Source organism: Doryrhamphus excisus, chromosome 18 (assembly GCF_030265055.1).
Source record: "Doryrhamphus excisus isolate RoL2022-K1 chromosome 18, RoL_Dexc_1.0, whole genome shotgun sequence".
Lineage (NCBI taxonomy): Eukaryota > Metazoa > Chordata > Actinopteri > Syngnathiformes > Syngnathidae > Doryrhamphus > Doryrhamphus excisus.
The window spans coordinates 7,549,845-7,569,363 of record NC_080483.1 but is presented as its reverse complement, the minus strand read 5'-3'; the positions used below and the strand labels follow the sequence as shown (position 1 = coordinate 7,569,363).

The following is a 19,519-nucleotide window of genomic DNA, read 5'->3' as shown; positions in this document are numbered from 1 at the left end:
TTTACACATGAAGGCCACTCCCATAAATGAAAACAGAACCAATTAAAACCACACATGCACTTGGCGACAAAGGCAAGGAAAACTCCCTCTGGAGAAGAAACCTTGAACAGAAACTAGATTCTGTATAGGGAAGCTGTGTGTCTTGACCAGTTGGGTAGAGTAGAGGGATAGATGGTAGCTCAAGCCATAAAAGCTTTATCTCAGTCCAAGGAACATAGACAAGTGTCTATGATACATATCAGCGTATCAGGGGTCAGTTCTAACTATATGCTTTAGAAAAAGGTGAGTTTTTAGTTCACTTTTAAATCGAGAAACGGTATCTTCCCTTGGGATTGAGTCGGGGAGATGGTTGCATAACAGAGCAGACCTCCCATTTGAGATTCTAGGAGTAGCAAGTAAGTCTAAATTCTGGGTTGATAGGGTACTTTGGTGTCTGACTGTGTAGCGCTTTATATGTAAGAAAGAGCAAGGATGAGGATTTTTTTTTTCTATCTGAGTTTTGATAGTAAAAAGTTTGAGGTCATCCACCTCGTGATGTCATTAAGACACATCTGGAGTTTGGACAGCTGTTTCGTTGTAATTAAAGCGAGCTGATTAGTTTTGTTAGGTTGCATTGTCAATAAAGCTGTGTAATCTGCATAGCAATGGAAGTTAATGGAGTGTTTTCTAATGATGTTGCCTAAGGAGGACATAGAAAGGCAGAACAATACAGGTCGTGGCATGGATCTCTGTGGGATGCCATGACTGACCTTCACGCGTCTCGATTCTTTATTACCGATAGATACAAACGGCAGGTGATCTGACAAATTGGACTGAGACCATTTCATTGCAGTTGCTTTAATGCCAAAGCCATGTTCTAATCTCTGTATTGGAATTTGGTGGTCAAAAGCTGCTGTAAATGGTTAGCGCGCAGACCTCACAGCTAGGAGGACTAGGGTTCGATTCCACCCTCGGCCATCTCTGTGTGGAGTTTGCATGTTCTCCCCGTGCATGCGTGGGTTTTCTCCTCCCACATTCCAAAAAACATGCTAGGTTAATTGGCGACTCCAAATTGTCCCTAGGTATGAATGTGAGTGTCAATGGTTGTTTGTCTATATGTGCCCTGTGATTGGCTGGTGACCAGTCTAGGGTGTACCCTGCCTCTCGCCCGAAGACAGCTGTGATAGGCTCCAGCACCCCCGCGACCCTTGTGAGGAAAAAGCGGTAGAAAATGAATGAGCTGTTTTTTTCCAATTATTTAAACTTTCCGCTTGTAAAGTGTTTTTTTGCATAATGTGACTTTATTCCCCTATTTTTACTTTGGAATAATTTTCCAAATATTTCAACTTTCTTATTGTAATTAAAATATACACGATTTCCCCCAAATCTCAATTTTATTCTTTGTTTGTTTTCTTTAAAATTACATTTTCTTAATATTTTGACGTTATTGTAGTAAAATTACTGCTGATTTTGGAAATTTTTTAAATTTTACGAGTGTGCTTCTTTTATTTTGAAGGCCTGATTTTATGGACTACACTGCAGGATGAGTTCCATCGATGTTACCCGGACCGGAAGTTGTACTGCTTCGGCATAACTGGAGAGCCATGAGGGCTGTAAAGAAAACTTGACTTGAGAGGATTTTAAAACAAAATATACATCTATATATCTATATATATCTTAAAAAAAAAGAAAACTCTTAAACGGCGGGTGCCGGCAAATTTATGAAGTTTCTAGTTGTAAACGGGAAGGTTTTATAGAGATTTGTTTTTATTGCTAGATGATTATTGTGTTGGTGGTTAGTGTTGTGATCCAGTGGGTGTTATTGTAGAAAATGAGCCCCCGCCTTTTATCATCATACATTTACTAAAATGAAGAATACCATTCAATAATTAAATTATTAATTTATGAGTAATACCTGTTGATCCCAGCATAAGCAACTGTAGTGTATAATTGTCGTCCATTGTTTGTGTAAGAGCACCCCCTACAGGCCCGGAGTACGCCACTGCCTTCGGGGGGAAAAAAAGTGACGCCGATACAGTGTACACACTCTCTAGCCGGAGCTGAGGCGGTGGGGAGAATCGCCTTTCCTTTCCTTTACTTTCTATTCGTTTTTATAATTTACTCATAGGGCGTCAGACTTGTCTTTTACTATCAAGGAGCCAGTAAACCGTCATTAATGCTTACGCCGCTCTCTGCTCACGCGGCTCTATTTTGACAGTCGAGGGTGCAGTGAAGCACCACCACCAGCACTACCACTACCACCACCACCACCACCAGCAGTAGCAGTAGCAGCAGCAGCAGCAGCAGCAGCAGCGCCAAGCAGCTAGCATTAGCTAGCATTAGCCCTGGTAAGTCTTACGAGGAGCTAGCTAACGACACCGCCAGCTAGCGCCTCAGCTGACAAGTGGTTATTCGGCGTTGTAGCAAAGACTCGCCTATGTACCCGGCGTGTTGTAGCTTCGGTTGTCAGCGTGTACGATTAAGTGTGAGGATCTGTTAGCTTGGTGTTATGCGTAAAGAAAAGGCTAGCTTGTATGCTAACGTTAACTCCATGATATGCGTGTGTGCGATGTTTGTGCGTGTGCATGTGGCTAATTATATGCGCTGGACGAGCTAGCTATTGTTAGCGTGTGGGCAAGCTAATATTTTTTAGCCATGTTCTGAAGCACACCACCATCTGTTCTCCACAGACTCCAAAACCTGAAGGACTCCTCACACGGACCCTCCAGGGGAAAAAAGGTGAGGTTAAAGAGCACTGATCGATGCTACACGCTCCTTGGGTAGAGATTGAACGTGAAGCTCCATCTTTAAAGTCCCAAGGTTTGTTTTTTTTTTTATATCTGTCATGGGATGTTCAAATTGCATTGAACGACAATAATTCACATGGATTGGTGCTTGGTGTTATTTAGCAACCGCACAAAATAATACATATGACTTGATGGTATCACTTTTGATATTCTTTTAATGCACAATTTCTGCACCCCAATGTGCATCATTTGAGTCCCACCTTTTGTAAATGCCTGCTTGGCTAACAAGGATATGCAAACAGTACATCCAGGAATAGTTAGTCAGACCAACACAGACTCTTAAAGTTAGTTTTGTTTTTAGTGGTAATAATGGCTCTGCATGGTTTATGCAATGTCTTGTTGTCTGTAGCATCATAAGTGGAATACCTCCATATGTCTACTCCTGTCTTTTTTCCAAGTATAGGCATATTGCAACTTGTAACTTGTTACGCTATTGTAGCATACAATATTGTTTTTGTGGTCATGAAAACAGTACTTATGAATGGATCGCCTCCTTAAGTCACCCTCAAACTCCCTCCTGCCAGCTTGACAATGACGTTCTCCTCTGATTTTGATCAACATTTACAGTAAGCGACTGTTGTACTTACTCGATTAGATTCAGCTCCAGAACGCATCTCTCTTCAATTGCCATTGTTCACCTGTGATGCAATCCAAGCTTAAGTATTAAATATGCTTCACACACTTATCAAACACATTAAAGTTTGAAATGTATAGGTACTCTTTACCAATGGTCACACTTTTCCAGAGACGTTACGTGGTTGTTGCATGATTATACCACTTATCCTCAATTCCTGTTTGGGGACATGAGTCACCATAGTGGACATACTATGTGTTTTATGTTAATTTAGATACACAACTTGTGTTTTGAGGACAGGCCCTAAGTATTATAATAACGAGAGACACTTCAGAGGTTAGCATGTACCTCATGAACGTGATAGCCACTTGTAGCTTTCCTGTGGGACATAAACGAGCAAAGCTAGCTGCTGCTAAAAAGGCAGTGACAGCCAGGCAAAATGTGTAAACAAAAATGCCAGCAAATTGAATGAGTTTGAAATGTGAGATCACACACGCTGGCAAAAATAAGTTTATCCTGTGACAAGCTGGCGTCAATTGACTCCACATTTTACGGGCTAGTTTTCATTCTCACAATAATAAAGTGAACATCATTCTGGTCACACATGCGCGAGTGCCGACAGGGAAGACGGGGGAATTCCGGTTCATGCTTTTTAGAATGAAGTGCAGTGAAATATTGTGATATTTTAAATTGTTTTCAAACTAATTGTGGTCAATATGTGTATAAATAAGAAGCTATGAAATGGTTTGAAAGTGTTGTGTCCTGATTTATTTATTTATTTGCATGTTTGTCGCACTTGGAATGTTTCAGATTATCAAACAAATGTAAGTACTACTCGATGACAGAACTGAACACAAAATATAGTTTGAAATTAAACTTTTTATTATTGAGGGAGAAAAAAAAATCCAATCCTCAATGGTCCTGTGTGGAAAAAGTAATTGGCCCCTAAACATAATAACTGGTTGGCCAGTACAATTCATGGTTTGATTTATCACAGCAAGCCTTCCAGGTCCTGCAGCAGCAAACCAGCCCCAGACATCACACCACCACCACCACCATATTTTACTGTTTCTATGATCTTTTTTCTGAAATGTGACATTACTTTTATGACAGATGCAATGGGACACACACTGTCTTGGTTATCATGGCGAAATGGAGAATAGCCTAAATGTTGTTTTTGTCGAGCAGTGGTTTTTGTCTTGGAAGTTTGTCCGTTTTTGCCCAGTGTCTTTCTTATGGTGGAGTCACGAACACTGACCTTAACTGAGGCAAGTGAGGCCTGCAGTTCTTTGGATGTTGTTGTGGGGTCTTTTGTGACCTCTTGGATGAGTTTCCTGACTGAGAGCTTAATTCCGTTCTTTCTTGGGGGGGTATGGGGTGGGGGTCAGGGAGCAGGCAGGCCGGTAGGCAGTCACACAGGGCCATCTAGGTTTGGATTTTTATTCTCCCTTCTAATAAGAAAAAGTTTCATTTATGAAATGCATTTTGTGTTCACTTGTGTTGCCATTTACTAATATTTACATTTGTTTGATCTGAAACATTTACATGATTGAAAAAAAATCAGGAAGGGGGCAAACACTTTTTCACACCACTATATGTAACTATATAGCACATATATCTAATCATACAATTTATCACCAAACATTTTCAAGTTTACAATGCCACCACCCCATTTTTAAGCTATGGTGACTTTTATTTTGTTAGTTCCATGTAGCGGAAACCCTGCACTTATGCGGCTGCGACTTCACATTTTGACACGAGCTGGAAATAGATGAAGAGGCGCTTGTGTCACACAAGGTGCGATCGCTGCACAGGCTGCTCGAGCTGTGATTCAAACATCTGCTGTGGGGAAAAACAGCATGTCTCTCTGATAGGAAAAAAAAAAACACAGAAATATTCATGAAATATCGTTGTGTTCTGGACAAGTTGTGTGACGCCCAGAGCAAAAAATAGTCTGGTTTGACGTGGCGGTTGTCTTGAAAATATTGTGTATATCTGTAGTGTAAAGATATTGCTGGGTGTGATGTCTGTGACTGATGAATATGGTGTGACTGTGGATCTGAAACTGGTACGGTTGAGTGCAGTGTTCTCCATAGACACGTTTAATGGAGGTGACTCATTGAATCAACAGTGTGCTGCTGCTGCTGCTGCTGCTGCTGCTGTTGAAGGCCGTCTTAGAAATCCTTCTATCCTTCCCACCCGTCCACATATACTTACAGTGTTACTTATCTACATTCTTGTTGTATTGCAACCGGATTACTAAATAGTTGCATCCAGACGGGAATGGATCACTGAGTGAAAACGATGTAATACATAAGGCACACCTTTGCATGGTGCTTTGAACAGACCAACAGAATGAACCACGTAACACCCCAACCATAGAAGAAGAAGAACGTATACGCATAAATCTGTCATCTTCCTCTTTCAAAGGCTCATCTAGATTTATGTACAAAATATCAGGAGAACGTCGACTGTGATGAGTCATGCCAGTCGAAATATTCAGATATTATGTTGGCTTGTTGTGAAAGCTCACTTCTGGTCATGTGACTGATATCATCAAACCGGCCTTTTCAGAGTTTCCACTTCAAACAGCGCTTCAGGGCACCCAGAACACAGTTTGCTACCTGATGAGAAATTGAAACAGTAAAATACTTTGCTGTTTTGACCTGTGGCGAGCCCCTTACAAAACACAGGTCATATAATATAGTCACTCTTCCCAACAATTATTACCTCATTCACTGCCAGCCATTTTCAGAGAAGAGATTTTCCATACTGCCAGTTTTTGGGCATTTTTGCTGAACTTTCAAGACCAACAGAATATTGAGTTTTGGGGATACATAAACATTGAGGCTATGTAAAGAAACATTAGACTCTCTTCTTTCATCAGGAAAAAAAGTTTTTCTGTTTGGGTCCGGTTTTGACCCAAAAAAAAAGAAAATTAGCTTTTTCTGCAAAGAAGCAAATTCATGCAGAATGGTGAGTGATGTCCATATTTTTTGTTTTAGTGACACGTCAACCATCTGAACATTTGTTTCAGTTGTTCACTTCTATGAAACAACAAAAACAACACATGAAAACAAGATTTTTATTACATTTATTCAAATTTACAACATAGCACAAAATCTTTATACATTTATTTTTGGTAACAAACTGGCTAACTTTTCAAATGGGATGCATGTATTGCTGCTAAATCGTCAACAAACTGTAATACCTGTGCTTGTGATTAAGGAAGATGTAGTCCAGCTACATGTGCAGATATTTTTATGACACTCATGTTTTGTTTACACAAACATGGCAAACGGTGCTCTTGTTTTGAAGGATTCCGTGTGTGTGGGGAATGTGTATTTACAGCTAAGACGATCTACGTTTAGAAATAAACATGCTTCTTGTATTTTTTCACTCACTCTGTATACTATACATTCATTTACTAATACTGTATAAACAGTAGTAATAGAAATATATAGAAAACTTTGAAATGAGTCACCAAGCCTATGCTCTTGTAATGTACTGTACATGTCCTATGAGTAATGTTTGCTCCTCCTGCCGGTTATTAATGATATCCGTCTCCTTGCATAATCTAAATGTAGAGAAATACGAGAAATAATCACATAAAGTCCAAGACCACTGTGGCCACTTCTTTTGCCAATTATCAACCGCCACCTTGCATAATATACAATAAACAGAAGGACTACAAATCAGCCATAGACATGTGATTTTTATTAATGAATTGTCATGGTCAGACCCTTTCTTGTTCTATGATGGCTTGAACTCCCAAGTTGTACCATTTTTAGGGCAGAGCTTGGTGTGATGTGCGTGTGTTGCTCGGCTGCCCCTCCCACCATCAAATATTTATACCAGTCAAAATGGTATGCATAACATGAAAGTGTTTTTTTTGTCATTTTAAAATGGCATTTCATAGTCTGATGTAATTGAAATAGGCAGGTCTTATCCAACAGGATAAGCCAGCGTGCTTCATCCAATGTCTGTGAATGTCTTGTTTGCAGCAGCAGCAGAAGAAGAGCGTCTTTTTCTAGTGAGATTTGAAGAGCTATTTATAGCTCTCTGCCAGAGCGCCATGCGTGGTGGTGGTGCTGTTGCTGCTGCTGCTGCTTCTCTCATCGCTTTGCTCTCTGATACGGTCTTTCTCCATCTTTACACCCTCTTCTCATCTTTTAACTCCATTTCTACTTTATTTTCTGTTCCCCCTCCCCAAAAAAAACCCATCAGAAGAAGAGTTTCCACTCATATCCTTCATGGTTTGCTTTCATGTAAATTATTGATCAGGTCAGAGGGGAGGTGGCAGGCTTTAAATCTCGCCTCCAGATTGGCTACAGTTTGTCTGACTGACTTCACAGTCATTGCTGCATAGCTCGAGGCTTATGATGCATAGTGTTCTGTAGAAACATACACTGGAACCTTTACGGCCCTATCTGTTCATATTTCATAAAAGGAACCAATAAATGAATTGGTTCCGGGGTCAAACTGTGGCCTATGGATGACATTTGCTTGATTAACAATGAACTAATTGATCGTGTGAAAATTCATTATCAATTACTTTTTAAAGGGAGAATCCCTCTGAATGTTCTGAACTCCTGCTTTGAATGCTGTACCCCATCCTCGCATAGCTGACCACTTGTTGACTCCTCGATACTGAACAACAGCACCTCTTCTTGTAGCTGGGTTGTGTGCTGACATAAGACATGAACAATAATCTAATCAGTTCCCCACATTTGACATCAACAACAACAACACAATCCAGTCAGTGAATTCATAATCATAACTGTACCTGTTGTCACCTTTTTACAAAAAGCTTTATAAATTGTGCAGCCAACCTTTCAAGTATCATTTTCACTGTCAGACAAGTGTGAATAGAAGTTAACCTTAGGGGTCGAGACACATTTATGAATGGGGAAATGAAATGAATTGAATTGAAAACATAATGTAAGGCTTTTTTTATGATATGTAAATGATGCATGTAGAGATCGATCAACTTGTCCGGTGATGACGTTCACAGCTCTGGAACCGTTTATCTTTGGCCACTGATCCTCATGTAGCTCCTCCCCTTTCGCCATCCCTTCTTTCTAAGCCTTTTCTTTTGCTGACCCGGGAATGACGTGCACCCGAAAGCAAAAGGAAGTCAGTTCAGTTGGAAGCATTAGACGGCATTAGCGCTGTCCACTTTATCCCAGTCATGTGGCCAAACTGGGTCTTTCCCACGGCGGTGCTGTGATTGTTCATTCGTTGCTATAGGTAAGGACAGCTGGCAAATATGCGTAATGGTCAGTGATTTGCATGAGTAATGTTAGCAGGTGATTGACAATGCTTGCCTTTAGAACTTTCTCTCTTATTTAGAAGTAATGGATTTAATTGGTTGGGCACGCCTCTAGGGCAAGTGAACTATGGCTATACATTATTAGCTCAATCTATTGCTTTTTTTTTTTTAGCCTGCGATGGTGTACTACCACCTGATGAAATGACCAGTAGAACACACATTGGATTACATTTTCTTCATAGACAACCGTAAATTCAGTAATTAGACCTGGGGCGTTTATTTACCTAATCTGTTAAGGGCGCAGGGAGAAAGACTTTTATTTCCTAAATGTACAAACTCGTATGTAACAACTTAATAATCCATGGCATGGCAAAGTGGAAATCACATTCCATCAACAGAACCAATGTTGTAGCTGCACCAAGGAGCAAACTGCTCAGCCACATTAATTATGCATTCATTGTAAATAATCGTAATTGTAATAATTGGCTTGATGCGGACTAGCTATTTTTAAAACGCGGCTACTGTCACCTTTTGGAAAAACGACATCAGCAGGTTACATAGGTTCACAGCTATTTATATCAATATTGTTTTCCATGGATTTAGAGACCCTGGCGGTTCCTATCGACTACTACGGATTCTGCATTTAATTAGAGGTGTTACCGCAGGAATGCAACTATTTGTGGGCGGGGTAAATCACACCACTGTTTAATTTGCATAATTGACATGACACATTTCACATGACTGCGTTGAAGCTATGTCCATACGAATATGGGTATTTTTAAAAACACATTTTTCTAAGCGTTTTGACCTCTCGTACACATGCAATTGTACGTGTTCTTTTTTTTCGAAAGCTTTTGGAAAACCTCGACATGAGTGCACATTTCTGTGTGGACAGGTAAAAGGGAGCTTTTTGGTTGACGGACTATCAAATGTTCAACATGATCATGTTTTTAACAGCAGAACATGATGATATTGATAACACGCACAGGTGAGGGCTGATTGGGCTGATCCGATCCAGTCTTGGTATTGTGTTCCGATACCAGTGTAATTCAGGAATTGGGCAATTGCATTCCAGCCTGTGTAAAGCCTCATGTGAAATAAGGATTGAAGATCGAGAACCAACAATGATTGTAGAAAAATTACAGGGGTTATTAATTATTAGGGGCTGGTGCGTGTCCTTTCTGCTGCTACCAGCATGATTTTAGTTTTACTTAGGTTCTAGGACAATCTATTATCATCAAACCATCTTTTTAGTGTGACCATTTCTTCTCTGACCTTTCTAATGATTTCGTCTCTACTCCCTCCAGAACAAAAAGCAGTGGTATCATCCGCAAATAATACCAGCTTTAAGTCTTTTGTGACTTTGGAGATATCATTGATGTACAAGTTGAACAGTTTTGGTCCCAGTATTGACCCATGGGGAACTCCGCACGTAATATATGAACTTGCAGATGTGTATTCTCCTAGCTTTACGTATTGCTTTCTTCCAAATGACCTGTCATTTGTTATTGTTGAAATGGAATCACTGAATATTCTGAAACTGTTTCTTATTGAGTAGAGTATTACTGATTGGATGCTACCAAATGCATCAATGCTGTATCTTGTATGCCAAATCAAAGCTGGTCTTTGATGTAACTTGTGCTAGCAACAGAAGCCCAAAGCAGACATCCCTCGAAATTGTACCTTATCCCAAGTTCTCTGCAGATGCTTCTTTTGATGATGAACTTTTGACTTCCTCCTCCGCCTCTTCTTCACCACCGTTGGCAGAGAAGGAGCTGCGGGGAGAAACATGCAAATATGTCGTCTTGAGGGATTAAGGCTTTCCCAGCTAATGAGTTTTTTTCATTAATTTTGCCTGCTATCTTCCCTTTCAAATCCTTTTAGTTACCACCACCCCCCCCCCCCCCCCCATTTATTACAGCAGCTGTCAGTACTTAATACACGTTTTGTGTTGACCCAAGAGAAGTTCCCATCAGTCACGGAGACTGGATGTTTATTTTGACTGCACTTTGTCTGCTGTAGGCTTTTCTTGCATATGGTACGAAACACCTAAATGTTGTCAAAAATATACCGTGACTGATTCCTGCAGCCTCACAAACAGCTGGCCTTCTTGCAAGCCCTTAGTTTGGCTGTCACTGCAATTATATTGTTGCACAGAGAGGCCAAGAGAGCAAACAAGATACACGAGGAGGAAGAGTGAGCGAGCAAGCGAGCGAGAGAATCCACACAGAAAGGGAGGGCTTGCAAGAGAAGGGAGCGGTGCAAACTGAGCAGGATGGCATGAGAGTGGGAGCGAGGTGGCAAGCGAGCTAGGATTAATATGTGCGGGTGCATGTGTGAGCTTCATTCAGAAAAAGCGAGACGCTTCTCAACGTTAAACAAGCTGTAGTAAGGAGAAAAGTGGAATGACTATTTTACATGCTGCCAAGAATGGGATACATTCAGCTTTGCTGTTTAGCAAACGGCAGGAGTTGCTTTTTGTGATGCTTTTATTGTGAAAAATCAGAGCTGACTTGTCTGGAGCTCCACGGACATGACCTCTTCATGTAGTAAGTTTGTTCTTGTTTGGTACGTTGCTCTTTAATAGTGCTCTAAGCGTGGCATGCAATATGCTTTGTTCTCTGAAGTTCTGCAGGCTATTTATAGAGTTATGTAGAGTATCAGTGTCCTTATGCATGTAATGCGGTTCGCACATCAAGTTGTCAGAGTTTGAATTAGTGGCTAACTGGCTTAAATAAAAGGTTATATCCAGTTTGCAGTCTTGATGATTCCCTCCAATTTGCGGCTGAGGTAATGAGGAATTCCCTTCCACTGTTTCCCTGCGTGGGTGGAGGGGTGTGGAGGTGGTCTGGCTGCCGGGGGAGGAGAGTCACGGAGCAAGTAGGCACCGCTGCAACTCTGTCATACTGAGTAGCGAGGGGAGGGGTGTGTGCTAGCAAAGAGGGACAACCTAGTCGCTTACATAAGGCTGCATGTGGGAAGTCCTGTGTTAAGAGACCTTGACGCTTATCCACAATGATCATCTTAGCTGGGAGGCACAACGGCAGCGTGGGTTGTCATCATGACAGGTTAGGTGTGCAGCAGCAACAGCACACGCTCAAATCACATTTCATCTCCCTAAGACAATATACTTTCCAGTTTTGCATGAGAGGAAATGCAGGAGCAGTGAAATGAAGGGGGGGGGCTGCATAGCAGTGAGAGAAGCACAACAGAAGAGCCCTCTTGAATAAAAAAAAATGTGCTGCTGCTATAAATAGAAAAGTGTCCTCATTGACTGTTTTCAGGTTGATGGGACCTGGCTTGGAGGACCTTCTCTGCACTGATGCCACCGATGGAAGTATTGAGACTAATTACTTCCTTGTAGAGCAGGGGGTGTCCAAATTTTTTTTTCCATCGAGGGCCACACAAAGTGCAGGGTGGGGGGAATATTTTGCCTTTTTGTTTTTTTTTGTTGAACATGTTAATGCAATGTAGGTTACAGTATGCTATGCAATGAAGAACAAAAAAACACATTTCCTTCATAGGTGATAAATTAGCATTGGCATGATACAGTGGCGGAGCCACAAATTTTTCATTGGGTTGGCCAGGGTGAGACCATTATTCACATAGGGGTGGCAGTAACTTGATACCTGAAATGTCTCAGTAGCTCTGCCACTGGTGGGCTGGCTGGAGAATGACCAGTGGTGGCCATGGTCCGCCACTGGTGTGACATCTTGCAGCATTTAGTTTCTGTTATTGGTGGGTCGGCAGCAAATGGCACCTGGGCCAGACTTCAAACTGTCAAGTTTTTTTTGTTTATTTTCACCACTCCACCCAGATCTGTGATTTGCTGGATGTAAAGTTGAAGTTGGATCACTGTTATTTCGATCAATCTAATGCTGCAACTGATGATTTAAAAAATATATTTTTTATTGCATTTTTAAAACACACATTTTTTTCCTGCCTCTTAGAAGCAATCCGTTTTTCAAGAATGCTTGAATGGACTTTTTGCGTCCCCCAAATCGTAGCAATAATGATGAGGAAGAGGATTCTCTCTGACACCAAAATTCAAGTAGAGAAGAATAAACAATCAACTGATACAACACAACACAAACACTGCAAATCAAATAAAAACAAATCAAATCAAACAAATAATGCAAATCAACGAGTCACTGGCACAGACTGTCACAAGGACAAGTGAGTAAATCCAACACTTTGCGTGGAAATGTTCTTCCACATGCTCTATACGGTTTGCATCACAAGATATCACAAAGAATTTGAGAAGCTGAAATCAGGATATTGACAGTAAATGAAACATTAAATGAAAAGACTAATTGGTTACCAAAATAGTTGTTGATTAATTGGATAATAGATTAATAAGCGATTCATCCATTCATCTTTGCAGCTCTAAATCCATCATTATAATCAGTAGGGTTGTCCCAATCATATATTGATGTTGGATATGGTAAATATCATAAAATAAATTATATCTGCCTGTTTCTCAAATCTTTGGTATTGGCACTCTGATAAAAGAAGTCGATTCCAGACACAGACTCTACCCCAATATGTCTATCAGCGACCGGCTAGAGCCCACGTGATCTCAACAGGTGTTTGCTATTGTGCTAACAAAGTAGCAAGGAGCAAGAATGATGTCAGACGTTGCACCTGAGTGCAATACTTTTCATGCACGAGATTCCCATGGCGGCACATACCTCGGGATGTTTAATATGAGTAAAACGTGAAGCTGCATCACACAGGAAACTGGGGACGGCAAAACGTCATTGCTTCAACAGAAAAGCGAGCCCATATCCATACAGATTGTCGTGGATTTATGAAACAATGAAAAGGTTTTTGCATAATGTGGCCGTTTCTTACTGTATGCTGTTTATTTGTTTTGTAACTTTACACCGCTGTTTCCCAGGTACTTGGCGCTCTTGCAGCCTGCATACTAATTGCCAGTGCGTGGGAAAAAGGACCGAGCGCGAGACAGAGGATGTTCGAGAGGGAGAGGAAGTGTGGTGAAACAAAAATAATAGCAACCCCTGGAGTAACTATTGCTGTAATAGCCTTTAAGTCAGAAGGTTTATCTGGTGCCAGAAAGAGTGTCTCATACGAGGGTCATTCTGTTAGTGTTCACATTGCATCTTGCAAATTTTGTGTTATTTTGATGGCCTCATACCCATACTGGGGTGAAACGACGCACATGATAAAAGTGACTTTCTGCAAGCACTGTCTCACTTGGATGACTGGCCGCTTGCTGGATTTCTGGGTTAGGCCTGCAATAGCTGGCAACGCGTAAGCCTCCATCTCTGTTTTGGCATGGCAGCCCCAGACTGCCAGCTGTTGTTAAATATGGTGCTGGTAAATGGATGTATTGGTGCACTTCATGGAAGACACTGGTCACCATCTGGAACCAGATGTTGGGCTCTTCGATATTGTCATACACACACAAAGTAGGAGTACATAATCTTTACATGATGAATGTGGACTTTTTACTCCGTATAGACTAGTCCTGTAGATGCCAAAATTTGGACAGGACTTGGCAGATGCTGCCAGTTAAATTTCATTGCGTTCTTTGTGCAATATGGGGGGGCTGGCTAAAGGTTTTCAGTGTTTCCCTCCCACAGGACTGCAATCTATTTATGGAGGTGATTTCCAGGATGGGTTGGACAACGTCACCATCTAATTTGCAAAATTGGATATACCTATCAACATTTGCATTTGACATAAGGGGAGGTTTTGAATTAACCATCTATAGTCACCTTTACACACCTATCAGCCAGTTATAGTGGACATAATAAAACTAAATAGGGCATTTAAGATGTAAGACTTGCTATCAATGTGTTTCCAAGGGGTGTGTGGCAGACAGGAAATGACATCGGGGTTCAGAGTTAAGTTTCTTCTTGCTGTGTGTTAAAGCTGTAATTGTAGCCTGTGTATTAAGAGATTTTATTGGGATTATTGTGCATGTTGTGAAATAATTCAGATCCACCATAAAAGTATTTTTTTCCATTGATCACATCTGGTGCCGTACATTACAGTAACACTACTGACACCTAGTGACCAGTGTAGAATACTACATCTTTGAATGTGTCTACTGAATGCCTTATCTGTATTTTGGCTCATTTAGCTGTTTTTATACCTGGAGACCGCTTCCTTTTAGGTTGGAAATACCTAATATTAGCTTAAATATGCATAATTTTTGAGTCATAATAAGTCATATACACCAGTGGACAGCATGATTTTCTTAAATGAATATGCTTTTGAAAAACCATGGGAGCAAAGGCATGAAATTTGAAGCTCCTGCATATGGGAAATTTACATTGGCAATGACTGCACTGAAAGAAAACAGCAGACTTCAACAAAAGCTGGAAGTGGAAGTGATGCTTTTAAAATACAAAATAAAAAAATGGTGTGGACCATCACAAATGAGAAGTATTTTTTATTGTTTAAAGGTCCCTTACAGTAGTGTAAATGTTTATATTTTGAATATGTCTCAGGTCCCACAATACAATATTAGAAGGGTGCTGTCCAAAACCTAGCCTCGATGTTGAAATATAGACTGTTTTTGTTTCTGTAGCTTTAATGGCAATGCACTGTTTGTCCATGTCTGTCTCTTGACAGATTGTGTGGCATTATGCTTTTGAGTAATAGGTGGTCTGTATTGCAGCCACTTGTGCACCATAATGCATTGGTACATCCTGAAGCTGTTCTGTAGATTCGGCGTGGTGGCCTGTGATATGGTGTTCTAGCTTTAAGAAATGGCTGTGTTATTCTATTTTCTTCATGGGTGCTAGGAGTTCATCCATCACATTCGGCTACACAGCAGCATGTGCGCCAATGGTGGGAATTGACTGAGCCTCAATCGATCTGAAGTGTTGAGGAGTGGGCAGTTCACAACACTTGCAAGTGTGAATAATCATTTTGTTTTTCCAGCTCTGGGGATAAAAGTAACTGATGCATTTGGGGTATTTTCATGTGCAAGAATGAATACCCATGCATGGTTGTTTGAATTGTCTTTAATAGGCTGTAAATACTGTATGTACTTTTATACCCAAATGCATGATTAACATGCCCATCTTTAAAAATATATTCCAAAGTGTGGACCTATGTGAGAATTACCGTGGTAACCAGATCCTGTAATGTCAGCCAGGGATCAAACTCTTTCGCGACAAAGTGGCGGGCAAGGAGCAAATCAGTTTGTGTGAATGGGATGTATTTTAATTACTGTTGTGGGAACACAACATGGACACAACATTGTGGATGTGCACATTTTTAAATGCCTCATTGTGGATGAGTCCCATTCTGATCACTGTGTAAGCCCCATTAAGCCTGGGGGCTCTTCAAGCCACATTCGCTTGGCACATGTGCATTTGTTTAGTCTGTGCCTTTAACAACCCCCCCTGCCCCCCCCCCCACATGATAGTGTTTCTGTGTGTTAAATGAGTTCTAAACTGAATAGCCTTGAATAATGGCCTTGGAATATGGGGTGAAGGTGCGAGGGTGGGCGGGGGTCGTGAGATGATAAGGAGTGGGAAAAAAAATATGGGGGTGTTGAGGTATACGGCTGGGTTTCTCTTGGTGACAGAGCTTGTTGCCATGGATCTGGTCCTCCCATTGGTGGAGGGCTCCTCCAATCACTTAACAGCACGGATTGTTTCATCATTGAGAAGTTTCTCTCTCTCTCTCTCTCTCTCTCTCTCTCTTCCTGTCTCATTTGTGAACCGCTGCTACTCCATCTTCCTCACCTCTTTACACTCGTCCAATCTCTCCAAGAGGTTAAAAGTATATATGTTATGATTGGAAGATCTCAGAGGTAGAATGGTGTTTGGTACGACTGGGTTTAACATCTAAGGGGCGCAAGTTACAATTTATTCCACCTCATGGTGGGTAATGGTTGTGGTCTTATTGGTTTCGGTCATGCCTAACAAGTTTACACTGAGAACACTTGCACGAATCAACAAAAAGTACCGAAAAAGATTAGGAAGAAACAGAGCTTATTTTAATGTACCCCTTCTCCATGTATCATCATTTCATGTAGTTTGTTCACTTCCTGTGTTTAAATGTCAGCATTTTCTAATAGGGAAAGAAAATGTCTAATACATGGCTAATAAAGTGATGAAAGTATTTTTAATAAATGACAAACGCACTACAGCAACTTTTTTCACACTCTTTGAACCCTGCTGCATAAACAATGGTGCAGCTAATTTACGGCTACGAGAACTACAATTCAATTCTGGAAGTAGTTTCCTTTAACGGGTGTATTTTTATATATTTTTTTAAGTGTGCTCCTCCTGTTTGACTCATAGCCCACACCGTAGTTTGATTGAAACACGGTAACTCTGTAACATGGAGAAAGAGAATAGTATTTTATTTTATTTAGCACTTTGAATGCTAATGTGTATAATTGTGGTACACAACCTCTCTGAAAAACAAAGTCCACCAAGCAGGATGGTGGCTCTGTATTCATTTAGTGCTTTTCATTTGATGTTTTTCCAGTCATAGTTTTATACAATACATCATAAGTAGGATCAATCACATCGCTATAATGTTTGTGTGTTTTACCCAGATGTTGAAAATCTTCCCCTAGCTAGTTCCATGCTAAATCGGTAATGCTAGCACAACACTGGACTTCAGCCACGGTCATCGCATTGACAGCCCGTCAATAGCAGCTGTATCTCCAATTTTAACTGGCAGTTCAATAAAAAAATCAGCAGAGAAATGTAAAAAAAACACTGGTTAGTTGGGCCATTCTTATGCCAAGGCAGCACTGTATATGACAATAAAAACAATACCTGCACTGCTCCAGTCGCTGACAGGCCATGTAATCTGTGTCATAGTCAAACACAGCACCAGTAGATACAGCAGCATAAAAAACATCCATGGCACTGTTTTTCCATGTTAGCCGCTACAGTAAAAATATTGCTGTAGCTTGGTTAATATACAAGTCAGTTATGTAAATGGTACATTATTTGTGTTTTTTGTTAAGGCTTTAGTGTCAAAATGGGTACCTCCCATGACGTCTGTTGTTAGCTTGCTCAAACTAACTCATTTTCTCTCGCACAGAAAAGGAACATAAATGTGTTCATGTTTCACATAAGGATTGTGAATGATGGGCAAAAATAGTGCAGTTTTCTTAAGTTATTTCTTTTAAGAATGACAAAGTACAGAAATATTTATAAAAGGTACTAATGTACAGTAAGGTGAGTAAATGCAAATAGTTACGTCCACTGCTGGTCATGATTGACATGCTTCATTTCTATATGTTCAGTAGTATAGTGCTTCAAAGTAAAGGATCTGAAATGGAAGTCAAGTGGAGTCTTTATGGAGAACCTGTTATCTGTTTGCTGAGTGAGCTAGTAGAGACCAAACCTTGACAGGAGTAGAGTCCCCCATGACACAGTGCATGCAGAATCCTATGGAAGAATGTTGCAGCAGGGACGGCTTTCATTTTTGTTTTCAGACGTTCTATTTTTCTTGCATAATGCTGCTTGGTGCCTTTCCTCTGGCTGCTCTACAACTGAACGTACAGTACATTCAAACTAGCGAGAGCAACTGTGATAAGGACTTGGGGGGGAGGGGGGGTATCTCTACAGCAAGGTAGGTAGGTAACAAGGAAAGGGAGAAAGGAGAGAATGAGTCATAGCTTGTCCCACAGGACCGAGGGGGCCGGCTTGTGTGGAGGAGGATGGCGTCAGCAGCAGGGGCTGACAGTTTAAGAAGACACTTTACAAAAAAAAAAGAGGAAGAAAGGGAGAAAACACTTTAGTCGTGGGCAGACGGCGCAAGAGGCATCGACTTGCGGGGCGGAGGTGGAAGGGGCGGGGGAGAGAGGCAGGAAGGAAAGAAAAGGGGCATCCTCGTTGCACTGAGAGAAGGACAAGCGTAGGTGGTAGCTATGACGTAGATGGTTAAAGAGAAACCCTCTCTTCCGCTCCCATTGACCATGTATGTCCTTTGTGATTTCTTAACTTCTATAAATGGAATTGATCACTATCGGAAGTGTAATGTTGGCTGACTGTGCATGTCTGTGACGCTCTGACTGAGACTGCCAGCTTCCTCACACCCCTGGGAGATTGTGCAACCGATGCAAAGGGGAATCCTCTCTGACATAGACCAGCGCAGCGCAGCGCCCGCACAGTCTGAGCAAACTGCAAACGCTGCTGATATATGATACAGTACGTGGAAGCCACTGAGTTTGCACAAACCCGGGCTGTTACAACACACACATACACAAACGTCAGCCTTCACTCTGTGACGATATAACCTTCCCGTTTTTTGTGATAGTGACTTCTGTCTCTCTCTATCTCTGACGTCAAATGGGCGAGGTGCACAGCTGAATACAGAGCAGATGAATTGGGTCAAGCGACCTGTGGACGTCCTACACATTGCTGTATGTGGGTTTGTGCAGGCATGTGCATGTGCATGTTTGCACAGTCTCGTTCACCTTTTATTCGCCATCTGCAAAGATAACACGGAGAAGTATTTGCATTTCCTTGAGATCCATTTAATAAGAGCTTATTGATTAAGCAGAACCTATTAGGTACCAAATTGTACTCTTGCAATAATTACTGGGATAATTAGTAGTTTGGCTCACAGTGTTCACACTGTTTCATAAGGGCCCAAGCACCGAGTGAAAAAGATTTCCAGGCTCATACCAATAAGGTCATACTTCTCTACACCAATGCCCATAACCTTTTAAATCTGTTATTGTTTAAATTTTGATTTAACAAGCAGAACGTATTAGGTACCAAATTGTACTCTTGCATTAATTACTGGGATAATTAGTTGTTTGGCTCACAGTGTTCACACTGTTTCATAAGGGCCCAAACACCGAGTGAAAGAGATTTCCAGGCTCATACCAATAAGGTCATACTTCTCTACACCAATGCCCATAACCTTTTAAAA

The 19,519-nt window shown here is 41.1% G+C and overlaps 1 protein-coding gene across 14 annotated transcripts in view; it reads left to right on the top strand.

Annotated features, from left to right (window-relative positions):
- The first annotated feature begins 1,681 nt into the window (after positions 1 to 1,681).
- Positions 1,682 to 19,519, top strand: part of LOC131106083 (R3H domain-containing protein 2) — a 43,857-nt gene continuing 26,019 nt past the window's right edge. For 3 of the 14 annotated variants that reach the window (XM_058054833.1, XM_058054826.1, XM_058054832.1), the window contains exons 1-2: positions 1,685 to 2,327; positions 2,670 to 2,718. The gene's annotated coding sequence lies outside the window, so the exon portion shown is untranslated. Of the gene's footprint in view, positions 2,328 to 2,669; positions 2,800 to 10,572; positions 11,182 to 19,519 lie in introns of those variants that run through there. The other 11 variants (XM_058054825.1, XM_058054828.1, XM_058054834.1 and 8 more) reach the window with 8 other exon arrangements.